The 27,203-nt window shown below is 42.4% G+C and overlaps 1 protein-coding gene across 2 annotated transcripts in view; it reads left to right on the top strand.

The window, feature by feature from the left end:
- The first annotated feature begins 292 nt into the window (after positions 1-292).
- Positions 293-27,203, top strand: part of LOC119650478 (protein expanded) — a 161,490-nt gene continuing 134,579 nt past the window's right edge. The window contains exon 1 of one of the 2 annotated variants that reach the window (XM_038053360.1): positions 293-357. The gene's annotated coding sequence lies outside the window, so the exon portion shown is untranslated. Of the gene's footprint in view, positions 358-24,613; positions 24,778-27,203 lie in introns of those variants that run through there. The other variant, XM_038053362.1, reaches the window with a different exon arrangement.

The following is a 27,203-nucleotide window of genomic DNA, read 5'->3' as shown; positions in this document are numbered from 1 at the left end:
TTGGCAGCAACGAGTGATTCAGTTACTTTTAAGAAAATACAAGGAATTTCTCAGCAAAATTTGATAGTTGTTCTCTCTGTACAGTAGCAGACATCCCTATCGTCAATAAAATAAGCCTTCTTAATTTTTAATTTAGATGAACATTCATATGCATAATTTTAGTTAACTGACGTATCATTCATATAATTAATTGGATCGAGTTCATCATTGCTTTTGTATCAACCACAATATACACAATGTTACTGAAATTCCATACTGTTCTCAGTGATGAATGTTTCCGTTTCGTTTTTCAGATTTCTTCGATGTGCAAGCAGATTTTTTGGGGATCAAGTTAAAATTAGGAAACATTTGTAAAAGGTAAGAATTCGTTGCGTATTTCGTTATATTTTTTTCTAAATGTAAAACTAACAGATCCAACCTGTGCACATGGCAGAAAACTTAATGACAGACCTTTTTCAACCCACAAAGCCCTTGTTTGTAGATTTTATCTTAGTTAAAACAAGTCAGAATTCCGGAAGCTGCTCACTTCCGTTATAAAGGTTTTGTGTTCATTTTGTGTGAAAAATTTGTTATGCACGTTTTTCGATAAGGTACATAGCTAAAAACTTTAAATATTTATTGATATATCCAATTCCGCTGTTTGTATGAGTTCACTTTATATGATGACGTCGTTATACGCGTCTTAGATTGCGATAAATTCATGTGAAACACAAAATTTTAACCTTCTATAATTTTGTTAATAAAAGCGACATTTCCTTTAAATTTTTCCAGATTGTGAATCTTTTCAGATTTATCGGTTGAATAGGTTCTGAGAAAGCGATCTGTTACACTATCCGAGGCGTTTTGAGCCCTCGCTTCCCTATGTTTCCATCAATATCAGAAATAAGATTAGTTCCGAAAAGTACTAATCAAGCCTTTTGATTTGATACCCCACATGACCATATTCTATGAAAAACATTTTGTACTTCCCTTTCGAATATATTCAATAGAAAATGGCGTTTCACACAAAACCTTAAACAAGTCGGAATACCGGAAGTTGGCACTTCAAGTAGAAAGGTTTTGTATTCATCTTATTCATCTTTTTTTCTCTTTGTGGCAAGCGATGGAAAAATTGTTGGAATATGGACATCAGTTGCACCATCTATTCATCTACTTTAAAGCCGCCTATGATAGCATAGCCAGGGTAAAACTGTACACGGCCATGAGAGAATTCGGTATCCCGACGAAATTGATAAGACTGACTAGGCTGACCCTGACCAATATGCGAGGCCAGATAAAAGCAGCAGGATCACTCTCAAGACCATTCGACATCAACAACGATCTACGAAAAAGAGATGCCTATCATGGGCCCTCTTTAACCTGGTCCTCGAGAAAGTGACCCGTGATGCTGATGTAAATGCAAGAAGTATGATACAATCCTCTTTAAGTCCACCCCACTACTGCCTATGCTGACAATATCGACATCATGGTACGGACCACCCGAGACGTACAAACTGCCTTCATCCAGATCGAGCAGGCGGCGATCAGTGCGAGAACTTGGGCTGCACATCAATGAAGGCAAGACAAAATATATGGTGGCAACGTCAGCACCGGAAACCAACCAACCAACAACATCAAACTGCACTGGTCAAACGGGAAGAATAAAGATAGGAGAATACAACTTTGACACCGTTGATAATTTCTCCTATCTAAGGTCGAAAATCACAACCGATAACAGCTACGATGATGAAATCCGCGCACGGTTGTTAGCAGCCAACAGAGCCTATTTCAACTTACAAAAACTGTTTCGCTCGAAACGTCTCACCATAGGGTCAAACCTCTTAATGTACAAGACAATGATTTTGCCAGTCCTCATGTATTCCTCGGAAAGTTGTGTTCTTAGCAAGAAAAATTGCGAACTCTTGGCCGCGTTCGAGAGAAGATTCATCCGGAGAATTTTTGGCCCCCTACATGAGGATGGACAATTCCGTAGCCTACATAACGACGAAATCTATGAGCGATGCCATGACCGTCAGGTTGTGGATAAAATCCGGCTAAATAAGTTACGGTGGGCGGGTCACTTAATCCATATGGATGAGGGCAATATCTATAGTAGAAAAAGAAGACGAGGCAGACCCTGCCTAAGATGGAGCGATGGCGTAGGTCAGGACGCCAGACAGCTTTTAGCGATATCGAATTGGTGGACCTCGGCGCAAAACCGGGATGTCTGGAGTTCCTTATTAAGGCAGGCCTCGACCGGATACCGGTTGTTGCGCTGTTGATGATTCATCTTATGTGAGAAAGTTTCGACGCACATTGTTAAGTGACTGGTTAAGAGTGGTACACACACCGTGAGTTTTTGTCAGGTGCACTAAAAATATTAATTTGCCTAGTTCGTTACATTTGGAATGAAGAACATACAGTTGAAACGAAAAATAATAGCAACGTTCGGATTAGGTACTATCGGGGAGAACCTGCAACGCCTACTAATTTACGCAAATACCATTTTTCTAGCAACTGAAATAAAGTTGATCTCAAGCAGCTCGTCTAAATTTTTAGTGGTCATTTTATGTAGCATGATCTACATATTAGTGCATCCTTGATGAAGTCATCGTACAAAACTGACATCCTTTGCCATCGATACATCAGTGAACACCTTAAATCTGAACTGCGCAGCAGTGTTATTGGCTTTGTAGACTTTTATGATTCTGCACGCTGAGTGACACCAAAGATAACGAACGCTGCCTCGTAGTTATGGAGACAGAGGCGGTGCAATCAACGGTATAATTTGCCATGATCAGGTCCGTTATGTGCATATATGTAAAAAATCGTCATTAGTGTATCATGATTTATATTCCACCAACGGCCTTGGTCACTTCATTCAAAGGCCTTGTGTTGTTTCGGCTATTATACTACTACGTAGTACGATCTGTTTGGCTTCGTTTTCTTTGGAGATCTTATTTATTTATTTGTATGGTTAGCTTCCTCACGCAATCGGTTGCGCTGGACCTATTCATTCTAATATGCATCTATGGTACTTACTAACAATGACCTTGGTCCTATCCGCACTGTATCGTTTTTATTTGAAATCTGTTTTATCAGACTCCGTTAGCAATGGAGGTCAATTATTGCTGGTCCTCTCTCTTCTAGCAGGCCTAGTTCGTTACTTGAGAATTGTGAACCACCCCCCCGCCATTTCTCTAATAATGAATTCTGGTTGTTTTATCCGGCGGATCTGGTCTGGATAAAGGCACGGGTGGAACTAACTAGAAAACAGCAGTTCGTCCTTTGATGATCCTCCTCATGTTTCCTGCCATCACCTAAATTTTTAAGGTTTTGTGTGAAACAAAACCTTATTAGAATCGAGACGGTGTCTGTCTGTCCGTCTGTCTGTTTGTCTGTCTATCTGTCTGTCACACCCGATTTATTCGGAAACGACTAGATCGATTGTCACGAAAATTGGTGAGAGTATGTAATCTGGTGTTCCCTTTACATGCAGTGAGTGTCGCCATCTTGTGTTAAGTTTAGGGGGGGGGGGGCTCCCCATACATGTGAATGGAGGTAAACATTTTTTTTTCATAGAATGTGGACATGTGGGGTATCAAATGAAAGGCCTCAATTAGTACTTTACGAATCTCGGGTCAATGCTATAAGCCAATGGAGAACTACGTTATGCTCCTCGCATAGGGAAACACAAAACCTTTTATACCTGAAGCGTCAAGCTTCCGGTTTCCCAACTTACTGCAGTTGTGTATTTGGAGTTTTTGGTTGACTTGGCTCTTGTACTATTACAATGCGTTCACACACTCAACTTGGTCAATTGCGTATTAACAAAAAAGTTTTAAAAAATTAAATTCGTTTTTTTTTCTGAGGAGACCTAACGTTCGGTCTGTTTCATTGTAGTTAACCCACTATCCCAGAATGGCCGACGGGTGGGTCACCCCAGAAACCCATGTTGCAGAACTGTGGAGTCTTTGAAAGAGTCTCCGGGAAGTCCTCGAGAAGCTCAAGTGCAGTTCGCAATTTCAAGCAATCAGGACTTTTGTTATGCCCATTGTACTGTCCCCTATATAATAATAACTGTTGAAGTGTCTCATAGCACTTCTTCCAAGACCGTAACGGTACACTACATGATTCGGTGCGCTATAGGAGGTAATGTGTGATGATTATTGCACTCGCTCATTCACAGCTGAGATGATGGATATCTGACATCCAGTCCTGATACAAATCCCTCTGCCGTCAGCGAACCGCGACTTTCCGCTTGGACAGCGTAGCGCTCTAATCACATCCATTCCCAGAAATCGCCTATTAAATGACCATCCACTTGCGGCGTTCGCGAATCTGAAAACATTTTGAGAAGGAAAGATTTTTCGTTGAAGAAAGCCTTACGACATATCTTCGTATACGTTTTGAGCACAGGGCCCTCTTCTCCTCTACTTCACATTGGCTACATATAGCCGAGAACACCGCTCCAGTTTCTTCCATTTTGCTATTGAAATTCTGTCTGAAGCGGTTCCCAGGTCATAAGGGAATGTGTGAATGTTGTTACGATGCTAAATTTACACTTACTTACAGGAGACTTATCAAAGTAAAGCAATACAATACAAAAACTACTTCGGTGAGGCGTTTCGTAAGGTCAAAGCTCTTACTGTACAAGACAATGATCTTGCCAGTCCTCGTGTATTCCTCGAAGACCTGGGTTCTTAGCAAGAAAAACTGCGGCCAGCGTTCGAAAGAAGAATCCTGCGGAGAAATTTTAGCCCCCTGCAGGGTATGGACGATTCCTCTATAACGGTGAAATCTATGAGCGATACCACGACTGTCTAATTGTGGATAAAATTTGGCTCAACAGGTTGCAGTGAACGGTTCATTTAATCCGTGTGGGTGAGGATGACCCCACCCGGAAAGTCTATAAGGGCAATATCTATAGTAGAAAAAGATGACGAGACAGACCCTGCCTGAGATGCAGCGATGGCTTAGGTTAGAGACCAGACAGTTTTTAGCAATATCGAATTTGGGGAACTTCGGCGCAGTTGATGATGACGAAATGCAAACTCATGTTATTTCTTTAAACAAATGATAGCAATCTCGTGGTGCACACATGTGCATACGTTTTTAAGGTTTTGTGTGAAACAACACCTTATTAGAATCGATGCGATATCTGTCTGTCTGTCTATTTGTCACACCCGATCTATTCGGAAATGACTAAGGCTATTGTCGCGATATTTGGTAAGAATATGTGGACTGTGCATCCCTTTACATGAGGCGAGTGGCGCCATTTTGTGATGAATTTAAGGGCTCTCCATACGTGCGAAAGGAGGATGTGAATTTTACACCTGAAAACCCCCCTTAAATTTATGCTAGACGTGCAAAATTTGGTAGTATCATAATAATAATAATAATGTAATCCAACCACTGTTAACAAAGTTATAGAAGATCAAATTTGTGTATTTCACTTGAATTTATAGCAATCTAAGACGTGTATAACGTAATGATCATATGAACGGCGGAGTTGGAAAATTCAAGAAATATTTTCAATTTTTAGCTATGTACGAATGGATAAACTTGCATAGGGAATTTCCCACACAAGATGAACGCAAAACCTTTATACCCGAAGCGTCCAGCTTTCGGTATTCCGACTTGTTTAGTTATTGATCAACCAGACATGTGTGCATGTATGTATATAATATAATATATGCGTGCTAATGAACTTTGCGGGTAGTGGTTAATTCAAGTAGAAGAAGTAATTCGGAAATATGGGTACAATCAATTTATATACGTGCATATATGTGTACAGTATTCGGAAATAGGCAGCTTGTTTGTTTAGGGTGAGCAAAATATCTATGGCTGTAATATGTACGTATTTTTTGTGGTTTGGAAAAATATGAAGGATTATGTTGGATTTGTAGCTATATACGAATAGAAAAATGTACGTTGAAATTTTTTACTTAAGATGAACACAAAACCCTTTATACCCGAAGCGCGAGCTTCCGGTATTCGGACTTGTTTCTTTACGGATTTTCTACTTGATCAAGCTATTTATTGACCAAGCATGCTTCCTTGAAAATTAAGTAATTGACCTTTGATACCTTGTCCACTTCTGACCCACTTTTGTGTTTCTGTCGATATTTCTGCATAATACCTCATCTTATGAGATTGAGGCTTGCCTTAGCTAAACTGGAATACGTTTACAGAATGGGAAGTACACAGAAAGCGATGAAGAAACGGCAAATCATTTGCTTGAAGTACACTTCCCAGGCAGCATCCAAAATTTAATCTCGGGGCCAACAGGTGCATACAGCCCCCAACCGAGAGACTGGAATCTGGCATGTAAAGTAGTATCACTGGAGCGAGTTAAATGGGCATTTAACTCGTTTCATAGATACAAGTCTGCAGGTCCGGATGGCATCATCCCTGCGCTAGTAATAGAAGGAATGGATGCCCTGGGTCTACACATTCGGAATATATGTCGTGCATGCCTAGCACACGCTTATATTCCAATTAAATGGCGGGATGTGAAGGTGTTGTTCACTCCCAAAGCAGGAAAACCCACCTACACAGACGCAAAAAGCTTTCGACCGATCAGCCTAACGTCCTTTCTGCTAAAAGGACTAGAAAGATTAGTAGATCGGTTCATACACACATTCCTAAATGGCCACTTCACCATAGGCAACACGCCTACCAGAAAGGCAAATCCACGGAGACAGCACTCCATGAACTTACGGCAAAAATTGAAAAAGCGATGTCCGATAAAGAATACGCCTTAGGCGCATTCATGGAAATCGAAGGTGCCTTCAATTATGCCTCATTTGCGGCAATTTGTGATGCGGCAAGACAGCATGGAATCGAACCTTTGCTAATCAGTTGGATCCTTCACATGCTAGAGTGGAGAAAAATCCACATATCGGTCGGCCAGAAGTCTACTGAAGCAGGATATCTCAGGGGCTGCCCACAGGGAGGGGTTCTCTCTCCACTGTTATGGCTCTTGGTGATGGATACCCTGCTGTGGCTCCTGGAGGACAAAAAAGTCTTCGCGCAAGCATTTGCGGACGACCTACCCGTAATAATTATCGGCAAGTTTGCATGTAATCCACAGCTGGTGCCTCCGCAATGGACTAACGGTGAACGCTAGGAAGACTGGACTAGTTATGTTCACTAGGAACGTCAGGTGGGGCAGCTATACGCTACCCACCTTAGCAGGGGCGGAAATCCAGCTGGCACAAACAGTCAAGTACTTAGGAGTACATTTCGACTCCAACTTAACGTGGAAGCATCATATCCAGGAACAATATCAGAAATCCTGCAGATTGCTCTGGTGCTGTAGGAATGCGATAGGTAAGACCTGGGGACTTTCACCTAAACGGATATATTGGATGTATACATCCATAATAAAACCCATTTTGATGTATGCATGCATCGTCTGGTGGCCAAGACTGAACTTTGCTAACAGCAGGAAGCTGCTAACGCAGATTCAGAGACTTGGTTGCCTAATTATTACTGGAGCAATGAGTACTACGCCGACTGCGGCACTTGAAGCTATCCTAAATTTACCCCCCATTCACTTGGAGGTGAAACGGAAAGCAGCCAACGACGCATATAGGCTCGATACCATTGGGGCGTGGAAAGGCAGCCAATCCAACGGCCATGCGTCTATCTGGAAATTCATTGAAAAACATCCGGTAGCCCTGATGCCGACCGATCATATGGTTTCCAGATTCGTCTTTGAAAAGACATAAACTGTCGTAATCACCGAAAGAGAAGAATGGTCGACAAGTGGCCATGAGTCTTTTCAGATTACAGACCTAATAATCTTCACCGACGGGTCAGTCACGGAGGATGGATCGGGTGCAGGTGTGTTCTCGGAGAATCCGATTATAGAACTGGCCCGACCCCTCGGAAAAATGACGACCATATTCCAGGCGGAGATATATGCCATTTCATTGGCAGCAGAAGAATGTCTGCGACAAAAATGAAAGGGTTGCACCATTCGAATCTGTTCCGACAGTCGGGCGGCATTATCAGCACTAAATGGCAACAACATATCAAACCAGTTGGTGTGGAGTTGTCATCAGGTGCTGCCGAAACTTGGCCGACTGAACGAAACATTCCTAATGTGGGTGCCGGGGCACTCTAACATCGCCGGTAATGAGGGGGCTGGCTTGCCGAAGGTCTGGATCCACAATGGTGGGGCCAGAACCAGCTCTTGGAATCCGACCATCTACTGTCAAGTCTACTCTGAAGGGTGAAATTGCAAGGAGTCACGCAACCGAGTGGAGAAATTTAGACTCTTGCCGACAAGCGAAAATCCTTGTGAAAGAGCCTAGGGCCACTAGAGCGGCATTTTTGTTGTCCCTTAAGAAGCGGGACATGAAAACCCTAGTAGGGCTTTTGACGGCACACTGCCCCTTAAACTACCATACGGAAAAGATTGGGGTAGTGGTTTCGGCTGTGTGCAGCCAATGTGAGGAGGAGAAGGAGACAGCCCTGCACTTTTTATGCAGTTGCCCGGCATCCTCAGATCTCAGACGAAGACACCTTGGCAAGGTTTTCTTCAATGAAGAATCTGCACACTGTCTGCCTCTGGAGAATGTTCTCAGATTTGCTAAAGACTGCGAACACCGTAGGCGGGAAGCCATTGAATAGGCAACTTACGGGGATAGTACAATGGGCCTAATAATGGCCTGAGTGCTCGGAGCTGCGGCTCCCCCCAGTTAACTAAACTAAACTAAACTGGAATATTTGTCAACATCTCAAAGATACACTAAACTAACAAAGTGCAAGAATCCTGCTTCTTTGAAAATCGCTTACCCGCTTAATTTGAAAACGTAAATCATTCATCGTTTAAGGCCCCGGGGTTATTATCAAAGCTTTTCACTGACAGACTCATCCTGAAAATTTTAGAACAATTCATGGAAACTCACGAGCGTAGCGTATTTGTTATCACCTGTGAGTCCTCCAATGACACATCGGAGGACGATAATAATAGGCGTCGACAGCAGTACAATCGGTGCCAGCGTGGCGCCGTTGTACTTAAATCAACCGCAGGGACCTCCCGGTGCGGATGAATTAGTGATTTCAAGCTTGGAACCCACTGCCGTCAAGCTGGTTGTAGCGAGTACCAAACATACTACTCCTGATACGAAATCGTCGACGTTCCGGGATTCCGCAAAATCAAAGACCAAAAAGAACGTTGGTCGCCGGAAACGGACTGGAGCCCTGTTCAATAGCCAGTGCCAGAAGAAAATGCCTATTCTCAGCAAGATCGCTAAGAATAAGAAGGCCGGTACTGTCGACCAGCGGGATGAAAGGACCTTGCTAAATACCAAGCAATTATTGAGGAATATATCTACAAATTCCTGGCAGAGGTTGGGGTCCATCGCTCTCAAATGCAATCGATCTCAAAACTAGGTCGAACAAAAACACACACGGAGCAAAGTGGGCAAGAGCTCAGACGTTAAGCAGCCTTTGGAGAACGGTAAGCAGTAACAATCAGCCGACGAGCCACAAAATGCGAAACCCTTCAGCGAAGCGGTTAGAAGCCACTTACAAGTGGCGCTGGCGGATGGCAATTCCGGAGGTGTGGACCAGCGTATGGATAAGAACAAGCTCGTTCAGTCCCTTTGCTGCTAAAACGCCAGGATTCATGTGGACGAATGGATTTGATAACTGGGAGGAATCCCAGACAAACAGTCAATCTTTTTTGCACCGTATTAACGGAGAGTGCCTGGAGCCATTGGAAAGGGCAGACTATAAAATACGGTTCGAAATCTGGAAACCAAAAGTGAAAGTGTTCCTCTCTGCAAACGCAGACAACGACCAGGACACAATCGACGCTGCCAACGAGCTGTTGGAGGAGAGGGGGATCAATAGTCCGTCGGGGATTGACGAAACCCCCACGCAACCAGATCTGCTGAGGGTAACGCAGCACTTGAAGTGCGCTTCGGCTAATCTGCTTGTCTTTTTGGATCGGAGGCGACCGAACCCTCGAAGCAAATATTATAATTTATTCCAAAGCATAGGAGACACTGATCAGGACAGACCTAGAGCATATATTCTTGCGAGAAAGAGTCTGGACGCTTTCCTGTGTCCGGAGCTGATTTCCAGCGACCTAGTCGTGGTCAAACTGGAGTAGTTGGGAGCAGAGAACAGGTATATTCCCTCGGCTTACATGACTCACCACTGACCAGGTTCCCCAGAACAACTACAACATTTGACGATCACCATAGCAACCAGCTGGAGCTGCTGGTTCAGACAAACTTCTCCAGCAGTGATGAGGACTGTGAGTCAGAGCCTTGCTTGGAGGGTTTGCAGCTACTTCAGCCGTGCGAGGCTATCAAATTGGTTATTACCGAAAATAAGGTTGGGTGGGCTATAAGCAACTTCGCTGCATATAAATGTCCGGGTCCAGATGGCAAAATGCTAGCCATGCTACAGAAGCAGTAGGAAAGGGTTGTGCCGTGCCTTGTCGAGATTTACCGGAGAGAGATTCAGAGAGTAGGGTCTGGGGGCCCGGATGTAAATTGGATTTGTTAGGGTAAAAAGAGTTGATATTTACATATACAGCTAATATGCTCCGCCAGGTGAAGCGAGGACACAATACAAGGAAATACCAGGTATGGTAATTTCTGATACAGGAAAACGAAACCCGAAACTTCTAGCGCGTAATTTCAGTGCATGGGCTGTGGAACTACGAACTCCAGGAGCCGTAATTTCTTCAAGGCTTTTGAAGAACTAGACTTAGTGATTGCAAACACAGGTGTCTGGATAGCTGAGTGGTTAGAGCCCAAGGCTGTCGTACGGATACCAGTCGACTCAGCTGTGAATGAGTACCTGAGTCAACTCAGGGTAATAATGTCGGGCGAGCGCAATGCTGACCAGATGGCCTCCTACAGTATACTGTAGTGTACCGTTGCGGTCTTGAATGAAGTGCTCTAACACACTTCAAGGCCCTTATCCAATATGGATTGTTGCGCCAACGATTGTTATTATCATTAAAAACAGGAAATATATCCACTTTTCGAAGGACAGACTCGGAATTCATAGTTGGTTTAATATATGTGAGTATCTCATTGGCAAGGAGAATAGTCTGGTTAGTCAGTGAGTATTATACTCATAAGGGCCACTAGGCAAAGTGATGATGATTATCATCATCAACGACGCAAAAACCGGTATCCGGTCTAGGTCTGCCTTAATAAGGAACTCCAGACATCCCGGTTTTGCGCCGAGGTCCATCAATTCGATATCCCTAAAAGCTAGCTTCCTGACCTACGCCATCGCTCCATCTCAGGCAGGGTCTGTCTCGTCTTCTTTTTCTACCATAGATATTGCCCTTATAGACTTTCTGGGTGGGATCATCTTCATCCATACGGATTAAATAACCCGCCCACCGTAACCTATTGAGCCGGATTTTATCCACAACCTGACGGTCATGGTATCGCTCATAGATTTCGTCGTTATGTAGGCTACGGAATCGTCCATCTTCATGTAGGGGGCTAAAAATTCTTGGGATGATTCTTCTCTCGAACGCAACCAAAAGTTCACAATTTTTCTTTCTAAGAACACAAGTCTCCGAGGAATATATGAGGACTGGCAAGATCATAGTCTTGTACAGTAAGATTTTGACCCTATGGTGAGACGTTTCGAGCGAAACAGTCTTTGTAAGTTGAAATAGGCTCTGTTGGCTGACAACAACCGTGCGCGAATTTCATCGCCGTAGCTGTTATCGGTACTGATTTTCTTCCCTAGATAGGAGAAATTATCAACGCTCTCAAAGTTGTAGTCTCCTATCTTTGACTAGTGCGGTTTGATGTTGTCGGTTGGTTGGTTTTTGGTGCTGACGTTGCCATCGTTTACTTTGTCTTGCCTTCATTGATGTGCCGCCGAGGTTCTCGCGCCGCCTGCTCGATCTGGATGAAGGCAGTTTGTACGTCTCGGGTGGTTCTTCCCATGATGTCGATATCGCCAAATAGACCAGTAGTTGGGTGGATTTAAAGAGGATCGTTCCCCTCGCATTTACCTCAGCATCACAGATCACTTTCTCGAGGGCCAGGTTAAAGAGGACACATGGTAGGGCATTCCCTTGTCTTAGATCGTTGTTGATGTCGAATGGTCTTGAGAGTGATCCTGCTGCTTTTATCTGGCCTCGCACATTGGTTAGGGTCAGCCTAGCCGGTCTTATCAATTTCGTCGGAATGCCGAATTCTCTCATGGCCGTGTACAGTTTTACCCTGGCTATGCTATCATAGGCGGCTTTAAAGTCGATTAAAAGATGGTGCAACTGATGTCTATATTCCAACAATTTTTCCACCGCTTGCCGCAGAAAAAAATCTGATCTGTTGCTGATTTGCCTGGAGTAAAGCCTCTTTGGTATGGGCCAATGGTCTTATATATAGTTGTTGCCCTGTGTGATATCTCCCTTTCTATGTACGAGATAGATAATGTCTCTTTGCCAGTCGCCAGGCATTGGCTCGCTGTCCCATACCTTGAGCACAAGTTGATGAACGACTTGGTGTAATTGGCCGTCTCCATATTCAACCAATTCGGCTGTAATTCCATCGGCTTCTGGCGACTTACAATTTTTAAGCCGATGAATTGCACGGACTCTTCCATACTTGGTGGTGGTCGTCTCCAGTTGGTGGGACCTCCAACTTGCCGATGTTCTGGTTGTTCAGTAGTTTATAAAAGTACTCAATCCATCGCTCCAATATGCCCCCCTCCCCCCATCAGATTTCCTTCCTTGTCTCGGCAGGATGAACATCGAGGTGTGCAAGGCTTCATCATGCTGACTTGTTGATAGAACTTCTCCCTGTACTTGTCGAGTTCACAGACTTGTTGTTTCTCCCAGGCTTCCTTTTTCCGTCTATGAGGTCGCTTCTCCGCTCGTCAGAGTTCACGATAAGTCTCCGCGCATGCCCGCATCCTTTGAGAATGCAACATTCCTCGGTATGCAGCATTAATGTTGATGATCCCAACGAATGAGGGACCTGAGCAATACACCATGACGGCAGGGTTACCATAGGACTCAATGCTGGGTCCCAGTAGACACAAAAAATTGTTCCATATATGTACCATGAGAGTATTCATATGATGCAGCAGTCGATTTTCCGTGTCTATCATGAAGCATGTCCAGCAAAGTACAGACGAAAGTATTCATACGATCCAGCAGTTAGCGTGTCCAGTACTGAACATGTGAAACACAAAAATTTTTCGATATATTCGGAATTCGGAAGCAAATTGGTGTGCGGTGAAGTCCATAATTGAAAGAATTCAGGCGGAATTTGGAAAACCGACTCCTGTAACTAGAGCTTTAAAGCTATTTCGTGCTGTCGATTCGCCCAATGAATTGAACAAGATGGGATTAAATTCATTTTTTGTATTTGCCTATTTTAAGTATCAGTCCTGCCCTTCTTCAACACAGTTTCAACTACTTGCATTAGGTCTGACTACTGGTGATATATTAATTAGATAAGCAAGAAAAACCAAGAAAGCAAGGCTGGTATGGAGCTAGAATGACACCTTTATTGTTGGACGCCTAATGATGTTACTAGATGAATATTTTACCGAATGTTCGAGCAGATGCGACTTTAATAGATTAAATTATGACACAGCTATATTAGCTGTGTATATTTTCCTCCCTCGCTTTCTTAGGCAAAATTGTTCAGTCTTAGGTTGAGTTTTCTGCTGTTGGTGCATTCTCTAATTATGTACACCTTATCCCATTCGATGTTATGGCCTTCTATTTCATGACGTGCTCCCATATATATTTATATTTACTCTTATTCTATTTACTCTTTTTATATGTTTGCCTGCCTAATTCCACTTCTCTCATGTGCCCTCTCGAACATACCAAAATCAGCCTTTTAGTTTGTGAACCTTCTCGCGATGTGGACCGTTGGGCATTTTGTCATTGTTAACGAGGCATATCAGACCCCCATTTCTTGCCATTTAGCTTTCTTCATTATTAGGCCGATATTTCTAAGTCGTTCTTGATGCCGGTTTCGATAATATAGTCTTTCTACTCTTTGAATTTTTCTACACAGTACTGTCAACACTTTTTAAGGTTTTGTGTTTACACAATAAACACAAAACCTTATTAAAATCGGTTTGCTGTCTGTCTGTCCGTCACACGCATTTTTCTCGGAGATGGTTATAGTGATTGGCACCAAATTTGGAAGAAGGGTTGGAACTGTGAACACTCACACATACAGTGAGTTACATCCTTTTACGTTGAATTTAAGGGGGGGGGGGGGGTTCCATACATGCAAACGGGGGTGTAAAATTTTTTTTTCATCAAATATAGTTATGTGGGGTATCAAATTAAAGGTCTCGGTTAGTACTTTTCGAAGCCGTGACATTTGTTAGAAAGATGGGGAGTGCGGGGGGTTGAAAGTGATCATTTCTTTAAGGGGGCCATTCTCAGAAACTACAAAACCAAAAAATCTGAAAAAAATCAGGAGGCTGCCACTATATGGTGCCTGGGCTCCGAAATACCTTCCATACCGATATCTGTTCAATTAAAGTTAATAATGGTATATTACTATCCTTTTTTTCTAATTGGCTGGAAACCCCCTTACATTCATCCTAGCACCACGAAATTGTGTTGTGATGTAGGCTATAATGTTTGGTGGAAATTGCACTATTACTAACAAACTTATAATACGTTGCTTCTTTGAAAATTGAAGACTATGAATGTCAATATCACCCGAAAGTGGATACTTTCACATAATATATGGATATATTACGTGCTACGTACGAAGAAATACACAAAACCTTTCGTACCTGAAGCGTCCAGCTTCCGGTTTCCCGACTTGTTGTATTATTACATGGAAAGGTGCCAGTTTTTTAGGCGGGAGTGTTTTGAACGTTGCGGAGATGTTTTTGCATTTGAGTGTAATTTTTGGATCCAAAAATAGGAGTTCTCCCCAGTCTTCCATCAAGAATCATAAATTCATATATGCCTTGGTCAACACCTCCAACGTTTCCTCTACTCTACGGAGTGAAGGAGGAAGACATTAGGACTATAGATCATGGTCGGTCCCCATCGCCACAACTCTGGTTCCTCTGTAGAATCTTCCTCTGAATGGCAAATCTCTAAGAAATTTCCTGAACAGACCGGCTTCGCGCCTCCATACCGAAGCTATCGCTATATTTTAAATTGCACTTATGTATATATAATGTAAAGTAGGCATTCTACGCCACTTAGAATTTCACAGAAGTTGTTTACGATTTATAATGTTTAATGATTCCTTATCACTTGCTAATCTCAGTTTCTCTATTTGTTGACATTAGCGTTTTGTTTTGTTTTGGCTTAGTTATTTATAAGATTAGTAATGTCACAGACTAACTTCGTTTCAATATTCCAATTAGCAATAAATGCAATGGCCCAAGGATTCAGTCTACTGCAGTGGAATTTGCGATATGAAAACTTCCTTCTGGAAATGTTACTCGAACACAAATAACATGTTGGGACATCAATGAACAAGCACAACTCGCTTGGCAGCACTTTCAAATCCAGCTCTTACGAGTTAATTGATTGGCGTACATCCTCTCTCCACGGTGGAATCCCGTTGAATTATCTCATAATGTAAAGTACATCTGAACAACAATAAGTACTAGCACTAACCAATGAAATGACTGTTACTTTCACAGTAAACCGGATTTTAATTGATCTCAATCGATGTTTTTCTTTGAATTCGTTCTTTTTCGAGAAACATCTCTTTTTGTGGACCCCATCCAGCCTTTCCTGTGCTATTTAGGGTCTTATTAGAAGATTTACTAAAGTTTTCTAGGAATTGAATGATAATCAAGATATTTGATACCTAGTCAGCGAAAAAATCATCCAGAATGGAGCTATTGTGGTTGGAAACAAAAACATGCAAGAAAGAATGTTGTTTTTGTGGTCAGCCAAAGGTACATGAATGTTGTTGATAATTCCAAAATATGATCATGACAAAGAAGAACTTGAATGGGATGCTGGTTCTTGGAAAACGATCCTCAGGAAATTACGTAAAACGCCATCATCTTTTTAAGAAAAGATAGTCTGGTGTTTGAAATTTTAATTTTCAGGTAAAGATGGCCCAAGATATGATAGTATGAATTACATTCCTTCTAAGGAATCTGTTCTTTGAATTCTGAGTAAGATATATGTGTACATCTGTGCGAACTTCTTAGAAGGATTTTTAGATAAAAGCCAATAAACTAAAATACTTTTTCTGGCATGGCTCTGATGACGTCACTTGGAACTATCCGGAAAAACATCAAATTAGAGCCACAGGATATGTACCAAGTTTAATGTGGGAACATTCAAAGAAGCTTAGTTTGTACGATGTCAATTAGTTAAACGTTCAAGCGTGCACAAGCAATCTGCTAGAACAACCTTCAGCTTTTCTTGTACTAAAGGGGGGGTTGACAATGCTGTTCAGGATCAAATATTAATGTATTTAGAGGTAGAGTTTAAATGTTCAACCCCACCCCTGGGAGAGATTGTCAGAAAAGGGGAGGGAGAAGGTCCCCTCTACAACTTAGGTTAAAACTCGCGGCAAACATCCCCCTCTCCGTTAAAAGTTAAAAATGGGTTTTGTTAAAGATTCATTTAAATCGGTTTTCACTTTTCTCCGAAATACCGATCCGAGCGAAATTTTGTGGAAATATGGGAGCTATGAAATCCTACGCATACATTGAGTGACATGCATTTATATGGAGTTACAAGGGGGGAGCCCCCCCCCCCCCCCCCCATAAATACATACATGTAATGAGGTTTGTAAATTTTTTTCACGGAATCTAGTCAAATGAAAGGTCTCGATTAGTACTTTCCGAAACTGATATTAGTTTTGACTTAAACTGTAAAATGTGCCAGTGAGGAGTCAAAATGTACACACTTAGATTGAAGCAGGACTCATTTTCGTAAACTATCCACTCCAAAATTTTGAAATAAAGTCAGGACGATACTTGAAAATACGTGTTGTCCCCATACTTGGTCAAATAAACTTACCAATAATATAATACCCATTTTTTTAAATTGATTGGCTATTAGTATCAAACTCATGCTGACGTCATAATTAACGAGAATTCGAGTAAAGAATCTACTCCTCCCTAATCCTTTCTAAGGTTTTGTGTAAAACAAAACCTTAGAAAATCGGTTTACTATCCGTCTGCCTGTCACAGCAATTTTTCTCAGAAATGATTACACTGATTGACACCAAATTTGATGGGAAGATGGGGACTATAGACGCCCATGTATACCGTGGAAAAGGGAGGAGTATATTTTTTCCCCGAATATAGTCATGTGGGGTATCAAATGAAAGGTCTCGATTAATACTTTCCAAAGCAAGTCTCAGTTTTGATATTTAGTATTCAAGAGCGGAGGGCGTACGTTGAAAAATAGTCATTTCTTTCAGGGACGCATTCTTAGAACTAACCCAACTGAAAAATTTGAAAAAATCACGAAGATGCTACTACGCGGTGTTTAGGGTCCAAAAAAACCATACATACCGATATCGGTTCAAATAAAGTTAATAATAGTATATCCTACAACTTTCACTATTGGCTACAAAACTCCCCTTAAGTTCATCCTAGAATCATGAAATTTTGCAACAATATAGGCTATATTATCTGCATATAAAGCATGATCCTACCAAGCTAGGTGGAAATTACAGTATTACCGAAAAAGTTACAATAGGTCAAAGTTGTGTGTCGTGGGTATTTTAAGACTTTGAAGGTCATTAGCACGCAAAAGTGAATATTCTTACATAATATATGCATATACACCATGCTGTAGGTACTAATATAGCAAATGCCCACTAAATGCTTTCATATAAGAAGTACACAAAACATTTCATATTCGAAGCATCCAGTTTCTGGTTTCCCGACTTGTTTATATCTGTTGCACGTGAACTTCTTCACATTAGCTAATAATGTTGAACTCGTAGTGTCAAGCCTATAAGATTGACTAGTATCAATACAGCGCTTCCCAGATCAAATTATTTGCGTAAATGGCCAGTTAAAGTATAGAGAGTAATTGAATTTTTAACTATGTATAGATCGAGCTGTCATCGTTCTGGACAATCACTTGTGTATTGTGGTGTAGTTGCGGCTGTCAGATTGCATAGTCAGAAGATTCGCTACCATGCGATTGGTTTGAGTTACCGAAAAATCCACCATGAACGTCGACGTCACCCTTTGCTTTAGGACATTGCTATGCTGACTTAAATCGGCACATCAAAGTGCTGAGGGTTTATTGGAACCCCCCTGGATCCCCGGTGAGACACCTGTAGTTGAAATTCTGGAAACACTAAAGCAGAAACTTTTTGTCATGAGCTATCGCAAAAGTCACTCTAGATATGTTCAGAATGCAATGTACGCAGGGAACTGAAGCAACAAATCCCAACAGAGCGTCCAGACAGTGGAGTTTCCGAAAACTGAACGACAGAATATTAGGGTGATCGTTGGGGGTTAGCCGTCATGCCACTACGCCGGGCATGTTATCAAAGAGGAAGGTAGGCGAGCCACAAACCGCTCAAAGAACTCGAGGGGAGCTAGTCTGGATCGGGTGTAGAATCTCTGGTACAAAATGTTCACCAGTGTACACGATCGATTGGCATATAGCACAGACCTGGTTATTAGTCGGCCGGAGAAATTTACACCTTTCCTCACTGTTGGAACGACCTCCCTTGTGTATAAAAAGGACATAGTGCAAGACCCCGCAGACACGAGATCGATTACTTGCTTACCAACCCTCTACAAACTTATAACGTCCGGTATTAATTAAAGGGTCAATGCGCACCTCGAGATCAACAACATTCTGCCCGACGAGCAGAAGGGTTACCGAGTTGGGTCAACAGGTTACAAAGAGCAACTCATTATCGACTCAGTAGTTGTAATACGGATACGGACAACTACGCCCAAATTTCTAATACATCACCAAAATTCTGCCGTGGAATAGATTAATATGCTTCGTAACATTGGAGGCGTGGGTGTGGTTGACATTTCGGCGTAGTGTATAACGTACTTGTTTCTACAGCAAAACGCTGACAAGTTCCTTGCATGGGGCTTTGTAGGGCAGATTGCGGACTGCCTCCACTTAACTTGAAGGATCGATCCTCTTCAATCCTCTAAATGGAATGAAGTCAGACCAGGAGCGTATTCTTGAACGGAAATTGAAAGCAATGCACGGTAAATACGTAAATTGTCTCTGGCAGCCATTTGTCGATCTGCACCTGTCGAACAGGAGGAGCATACAAAAAGCTCATAATGAAAGAGCGGACGAAGAACGACCAGTGCTCAATGTGTGGTTCGGTGTTAGAGACATTGGACCATCTCATTTCTGGCTGTACTGTAATGACACCGGTGATTCTCTCTGTCCGCTTTATCGATATGAGCCGCAGGCAGTACTTGATAGTTTTGCTTGGAGGCGGCAAGTTCTAACTGATCGCCCTTTACCACACAACATGCCTGATTTGCTATTAGTTGACGGTCCGAATTTATTATTGATTCCCCATGATAATAATATTGAACGGAAATACGCGGAGAAGAAGATGAACTATGAGCCACTGGCTCGGGAAGTCAAAGTAATTTGGTGTCCCGCGAAAGTAGCTGTTGTTCCTATAATATAGTCAGCTGCAGGACTCTCACACAGTTTGGCTCAAACCATGCAGAAATACACCATTATGCATACGTGTTCGATGCTGCGGAAAGTTCTCAACGGATTCTCTCATTGACTTACCACCGGCAACCACCACCAGAACCCGTTTATCCTTTAAGTAGGTAGGATCGTCCGAGCCTAAATGCTTGACTCTAAGTGCTGGTATTGGGTGAAGATTGTGGTAACTCAGAAAATAAATAAGAAAAAATAGTGCATAAATACTGCAATGGTCCGGAGAGTCACGCTCCCCGTATTTAAATGGTACCAGGTACCAAGACGGATCAAATACCTACGATTTGGCTGGCTTTACCCGTTGTGATCAACAGCTGGCCAAGTTGAAGACAAAATCATCAAAATGCTCTAAAATTGCTTGTTGGATTAGTCTCCAAACTTCATTCGTGAATCTGGATGAAGTCATCAAAATTACCAATCGGAGAGTCATCATCTCACGTATCAAACGTATCCTTCAGTATATCGTATTCTAAATTGACAAATTGGAGCGTGAGTTCTATCTTTTTGTGCAATTGCACTAGTCTGCTCCCTATCACGACTACGTCCAAGTCCAAGCTTCTCTGCGCAACAGAAATCAGGGGTGCAGAGATTTCTGTTTTTATTTGGTGTATTCCGTGTTGATGCTGATTCTATCGTGTGGGTGATAGATTAGTCGGCTTAACGATTTCCCAGTGTAATTCCATTTTATTTGGAAGGAAAAACACGATGAGACCAGAGCACGGAGTAATCTAAAATTGCAAATGACGTCGTTACGAATTAAAAATTTTATTCAAACAATCGAAAATAATTCAAGAAAGGAAAGACTAACGGAAACACTTTTTGAACAACGCGAGCGATCCGTCGTCGTTTAAGGCTGGAGGCAGAAGAGAACGATCCGTCTCCATGTGGTTCTTTCTGTCCCCAACTCATGGCACACTTTCATCGCTAGTCCTCCACTCCCGTGGCGAGCTCTAAAAAGTGGAAAGTTCCGCGCCATATATTTGTTCGCATTCGCAACATTCGAAATAAATTTCGAATGCTGCGAATCCTGCCGCGCCACATTTTCAAGAAAAACAACGATAAAGAAAAGCTTGCTGGCGAAGAGCATCGACATCCGCGACCAAGTCAACATTCTTGACAAAGCAGGCGATTTTGTATTGTTCTAAATATTTTTGTGAAGTATTTTTGTTTTAAGTTCACATAGTTAGATGTTGTTCTTCCTATAACCCGCAGCAAAGCCAAAAATTTCCCCTTGAGGAGCGAAAAGAAAAATATTCTAGATAGTTCTCGTTTTCCCATAGATAAAAACTACACCCAGAGGAAAATTGCAATCGTTGGCTGTAGATTTTTGATTATTTTGTATTTGATTTTTCGTTTGAAATGTTAATTGCAGTTTCATTTAGCTTTCTGTTCATTCGAAAACTAGCGTGTCCCTTTTTTAGACTTTATTGACGGAGCCCATACGGAGTCATAATTCATAAATTTTGAAGAAAATTACAGAAAGGCGTGTCGCCTTGCTCGACTGAGTCACCGCTCAAGTTAGTTTTAAGTTATTGGTTAGGTTATTGTTATAAATATATGTCTTGCGAAACAAAGGATACCGCGGGACTTTCTGCACCCATAACTGCTGTGATAGCAAGGGTGCCATCGTTGCCGGGGGCTTGGTTCCTCGAGCTAGAGGGTCAGTTTGCGTGGGTGGGCTTCACTACGGTTGCCACCAGATACAACCGCGCACTCATGGGCCTAAATGAGGAGTCAGACACGCTCGTCGCCGATATTCTAGGCAAGAGATTCTATGCTGCACTCAAGGTGCAAGTCATTAGACGCCTGACGGTAAGTGAAACCGTAAAGCTGAAACACTTGCTGCAGGGCTTGATGCTTAGGGAGTGCATCCCCAGCCAGCTGCATCATTTCATACAAGAGCACAAGGTTGGCGCGGACCTGCTATTTTTCATAAAATTAACTTATTAATTCACACCGAATGGTCAATCCCAGACGCTAAAACACCACAAATTTGATCAACGCAATAGCAAATTTTCTTTTCTGACGGTGCATTTTACACTAGCATGAATGGGATTTGGATCAATATTGGAGTTCCAGCGTGTCACGCCCGCCATCACTTGCAGTGCAGAGCTTTCAACCCCTTTCGTTCATCGCTCGGCTTGTACGACTCCGCAGTCAGCCAAATCTTAAGATGCCCCTTCGGGACGTGACTGACGACCTGTATAGGATCCAAGAAAGGAACATCTTTGATGATGTCTTCCACTGTCAAGCGGCAGCTTCATACAAGGGTCGCAGCGAGAAGTGGCATACGCAATACGCAAGCGACCATTAGATGGTGATCCCTTCCGATATGTCAGCGTCTCTTTAGTTACGCACATCCCAGAGATAACTCCTAAATCTACTTCTAATCGGGAAGTGGTTGATTTGATTGCTCATACGATGTCGATTAGTTGAAATCCAACTGAGTTTATAGTAGCCTCTGTACTCCAACAATGTGTCACCAATGACGAGGTGGTGTAAATTGCAGAAATTCACGAACGTTCCACCATCATCGTTGCGGCCGTCAAGACCGTGCTTCTCCCTTTCATGTGTGAACAAGGAATTGTCAGACCCCACCTTGGCATTCTGATCACTCATCACATCACAATGTCACCTTTAAGAAGTCTCTCCTTAATTACTCGTAAAAATGATCTGAAAATATAGTGGAGAAAGATAATTTGTGGAGTCTCCGTTGATGCATGGCAATGCACAACTCTGATGCTCCTTAACCTGGCTCGAATTTTGTAGTCAGGATTCTGTCAGTAACTAGCTCCCAGATCAAGAGAGCGTGGACTGACGGTTTATTGTTCTTCTTTGGGAAAACTTGGGTGTTTAACCCAAAAGCTTCCCAAATGATCCGGTCCGTCACCAAGTGGGTGCGGACTCAGTACTCCCAACATCCTCAACAAAAAAAGCCATTCTAGCTTCTCTGGCGTTGAAAGCCCTAAAACCTATACACAACTACACTAGAGCAGCGAGGTAAAGTAATATAAATAGCTCTAACTTCGTTCCTGGTGCTCCGATCGTTGAACAATATGCAATACAAATTTTTTCAGCTTTCCCGGTGTTCACAATTGTATATAAACCCTTAAGAGAAAGTGACACCAACGTCAACCAACATCAGATGACATCCAACCAACGTGCAAGGTGGGGAGCGTAGCGACATACGCCATCTAGCGACATACGCCATCGACACTGGGGGTTAACCCCATTAAATAGATACCATTTTCAGTATCTGTCCCTGTCGACAAGTCAAGGTGCACGAAATATCTTCTTAGTAGTATTGTAATTTCATATAGGAGAAAAAATAATGAAAGATTCCATGCAAGATATTATATAGTACATACAATACTTTAACAATGTCAAGAACAGGGAATTACGATTTTTGCGAACTAGCATTACTTCACTCAGAAGTTTTCTTCGCTTGGCATATTCATTAAAAGTTTATCTATCACGCACAAAATCGGAAACATCTTTTCGCACCAAATTCACAACCGATAGTCGGCATGGGCACCCGACAATCGCATTGACCACTTGTACAAGGAAATATTACGTATACATCGCCATACATACATCAATCAGCAGCCAACATTCATTACCAAGCGATAAAATTGAAAATCAATTACTTAAGGCACGAATCTGCGTCAATATATTCATATGCACTCCAAATCAGTTTCTAGCCCAAAGCCAGCCGAGAGAACAGGCAACCATAACTGCAATAGATTCACAAACGATACTCGGCGTCGGTATTGGGTCGGCACTCGGCAACTGCCAACACATTCTGCACTGTAGTGGTGATGTTTGGTAATGTTTTGTAATGTGATATCACACATATCTCAGGGGTAATATCCCTATCGCTTTGCTAATGCGGTGATGTTAGGTGATGTTGTAATGTTTGCTTCGTATTCGGTCAAGGTAATGTGATATGTATTACACTTTAAAGTGATATCCCTACCCATTTCTACCGAGAAGTTCTGCGCTTTCGCTGAGAGTTGTAAATCGTTTAGCTTGTTTAGCTTGTCACCTTTTTCCACTTTTCTGCTTTAGAGATAGATCTGCCCTCGTGGTTGGCTTACGTCAACCTGGATACTCACACCGTGCATCCCCAAATTCGACATTTATTAAAATCCAAATTGAAATGTTGAAGTGTTGAGTGTACTCTAAACTTGAACCATGTTCGAATTTCTTTCAACTGTTCTTTGATATCTTTGATTTCTTTGGAGTCGGGTGTTCGGTTTTTTTGACAACGGCTTAACTTAGGTTTATGTTACTATCTTGATCCATGCATCTAGCTTGGTTCTACCGTTGATTCAAATGTTTTTCATGCTACTGATAACAAGAGAGATACTTTCAACTTCCGGACTCAATTTCCAATCAACGCTTGAGGATTACTTTAGTCACTCTGGGCAACGAACTTCTGAACTTCGTCAGTGAATCCAAGGAGAAACGAAGCCGATCTTAGCTGGGAAGTACCTGAAATTTACTGTACTTGGAACTTTAGACTTTTGTCGTTGAAATGCAGTCGAAGGGCATTGGTAAGTTGTTTCAACCAGATGATCTGAAGTTTGCGGGCTGAGCGTCATATACTTAATATTCTCCAGCAATTTTCTCTATTTGCAAAAATGCAAAGCCAATACCCAATGGAGTATCTTAGCTAGTTTAGCGCCTCACTGCTAGCTACTGCGTAGATGGTCACTATCAAAAACATTCCACTGCTGTGGTCGTAGAGATTTTATTCGTTGTTTCTTTCACAATAGAAAATGTTTTCATTCATTTAGTCTAGCTCTGGGCATGATCAATCGATTCCAAATAATATGACGTGCGCTGGAATGAATGCGCGAAAAGCTTGGTTACATACCGTGCAATTCCAACTATGTGCGCGGCACTGGTGCACATACCTAGATACCCTCGAACGTTTGTTAGTATGCGACGGGGCTCAGCGCGATCCACCTTTGCTACGGTACCCAGAACAATTCCATAACAACACAATTATATATGATTTGTATAATTGGAGTCATTCGGAATTCCGGCGAACTCGTTTCTTATGCAAAGACATTAAGGTATTTTACGTTTTACGCGATAACGTGAGTGGCGAGTGAGCGAGTGGGTCGTGAAGCTTTTCAGCGGTAAAATATGTGTAGAAAAACAATTAAAATTTGAAATTACGGCATTCAGGTCGCTTTAATGGGAATTCTTCAAAGTATTAGATTACCTTCGGCCGCCAGTTATTTATATCACGATATTGGGTTAAATGGGTTCTCGGCGCTCGGTCTTGAGTCACGACACAAATATTTTCAACGTTTTCTATGAAGAGCTTTGGAATCTCCGAGAAAATGGGATTACCCATTAGTGAGAGATTTGTTTACAGACATTTTCTTGGAAGTTTAACGTAATACTAGGAATTATGTTGTATGTATGTACATATCTAGATTGCTTTCGTTTTTTAAGAGCGCTTCTGACGTGGTGCTCTTGCAGTACTTTCTGGGTATAACTTATCGAAAAACTAGCTAAAGATAGAAGATATATTAAGACAATCAATATGATGCCTTCTTTTTTGTTTACGATGCTCCAACATACAACAATAGTAGAGCAACGACTTCTGCAGTCCTGATTAGCCGCTTTGCATTTAAACTGTTCGAAGATAGAAACATTATTATTATTATAATTCGATTCGTCATCAAGTGAATGTCATTACCCTACATAGTGCCTCTTCTTCGTCCTTGTTATCCCACAGCCAGTCCCGGGTCTTTTCTGAGGTCACTGATAGTAATCATTGCATTTAGTGGCTGAGTCCGTAAGTTTCTTCTACCAGCTTCTTCGTGTATTTTCCGGTTAAATCTAATTAAAAATAAGCGATGACGGCTTTCCAGTGTCGTACCAGGGCGGAGACAACTCGTCAGACACTGCCTCACCTCTGCGTTAAGAGCAGCGCGACCGAAGCGGCTTGCAGTTATTAACCGCTTCTTTATATAATTCGCAAAACATGACATGAGTACAAACTGTCATCATCATCATCACCAACGGCGCAACAACCGCTATCCGATCTAGTCCTGCCTTAATAAAGAACTCCAGGCATTCCGGTTTTGCGCCGAGGTCCACCAATGCGATATCCCTAAAAGCTGTCTGGCGTCCTGACTTACGTCATCGCTCCATCTTAGGTAGGGTCTGCCTCGTCTTCTTTTTCTACCATAGATATTGCCCTTATAGACTTTCCGGGTGGGATCATCCTCATCCATACGGATTAAGTGACCCGCCCACCGTAACCTATTGAGCCGGATTTTATCCACAACCGGACGGTCATGGTATCGCTCATAGATTTCGTCATTGTGTAGGCTACAGAATCGTCCATCCTCATGAAGGGGGCCAAAAATTCTTCGGAGGATTCTTCTCTCAAACGCGGCCAAGAATTCGCAATTTTCCTTGCTAAGAACACAAGTTTCCGAGGAATACATGAGGACTGGTAAGATCATTGTCTTGTACCGTAAGAGGTTTGACCCTATGGTGAGACGTTTCAAGCGAAACAGTTTTTGTAAGTTGAAATAGGCTCTGTTGGCTGCTAACAACCGTGCGCGGATTTCATCGTGGTAGCTGTTATCGGTTGTGATTTTCGACCCTAGATAGGAGAATTTGTCAACGGTCTTAAAGTTGTATTCTCCTATCCTTATTCTTCCAGTTTGACCAGTGCGGTTCGATGTTGTTGGTTGGTTCGCCTTCGGTGCTGACGTTGCCACCATGTATTTTGTCTTGCCTTCATCGATGTGCAGCCCAAGATCTCGCGCCGCCTGCTCGATCTAGATGAAGGCAGTTTGTACGTCTCGGGTGGTTCTTCCCATGATGTCGATATCGTTAGCATAGGCCAGTAGTTGGGTGGAATTAAAGAGGATCGTACCTCTTGCATTTATATCAGCATCACGGATCACTTTCTCGAGGACCAGGTTAAAGAGGACGCATGATAGGGCATCCCCTTGTCGTCGACCGTTGTTGATGTCGAATAGTCTTGAGAGTGATCCTGCTGCTTTTATCTGGCCTCGCACAGTCCTGGTCAGTCCTATTAGTTTCGTCGGGATACCGAATTCCCTCATGGCCGTGTACACTTTTAACCTGGCTATGCTATCATAGGCGGCTTTAAAGTCGATGAATTTTGGTGCAACTGGTGTCCATATTTCAACAGTTTTTCCATCGCTTGCCGCAGAGAGAAAATCTGATCTGTCGCTGATTTGCCTGGAGTGAAGCCTCTTTGGTATGCCAATGATGTTCTGGGCGTATGGGGTAATCCGGCCTAGCAAGATAGCGGAGATAATTGCTGATACTTCTATAATTGCTGCACTGTGTGATATCTCCCTTTTTATGTATGAGACAGATAATGCCTCGTTGCCAATCGTCAGGCATTGATTCGCTGTCCCATACCTTGAGTACAAGTTGATGAACCACTTGGTATAACTGGTCGCTTCCATATTTAACCAATTCGGTTGTAATTCCATCGGCTCCTGGCGACTTATGATTTTTTAGCCGATGAATTTCACGGGCTGTTCCTCCTAAACTTGGTGGTGGC

This window comes from Hermetia illucens, chromosome 1 (genome assembly GCF_905115235.1).
Source record: "Hermetia illucens chromosome 1, iHerIll2.2.curated.20191125, whole genome shotgun sequence".
In the NCBI taxonomy this organism is placed as follows: domain Eukaryota; kingdom Metazoa; phylum Arthropoda; class Insecta; order Diptera; family Stratiomyidae; genus Hermetia; species Hermetia illucens.
This window is presented reverse-complemented; position numbering and strand designations above follow the sequence as displayed.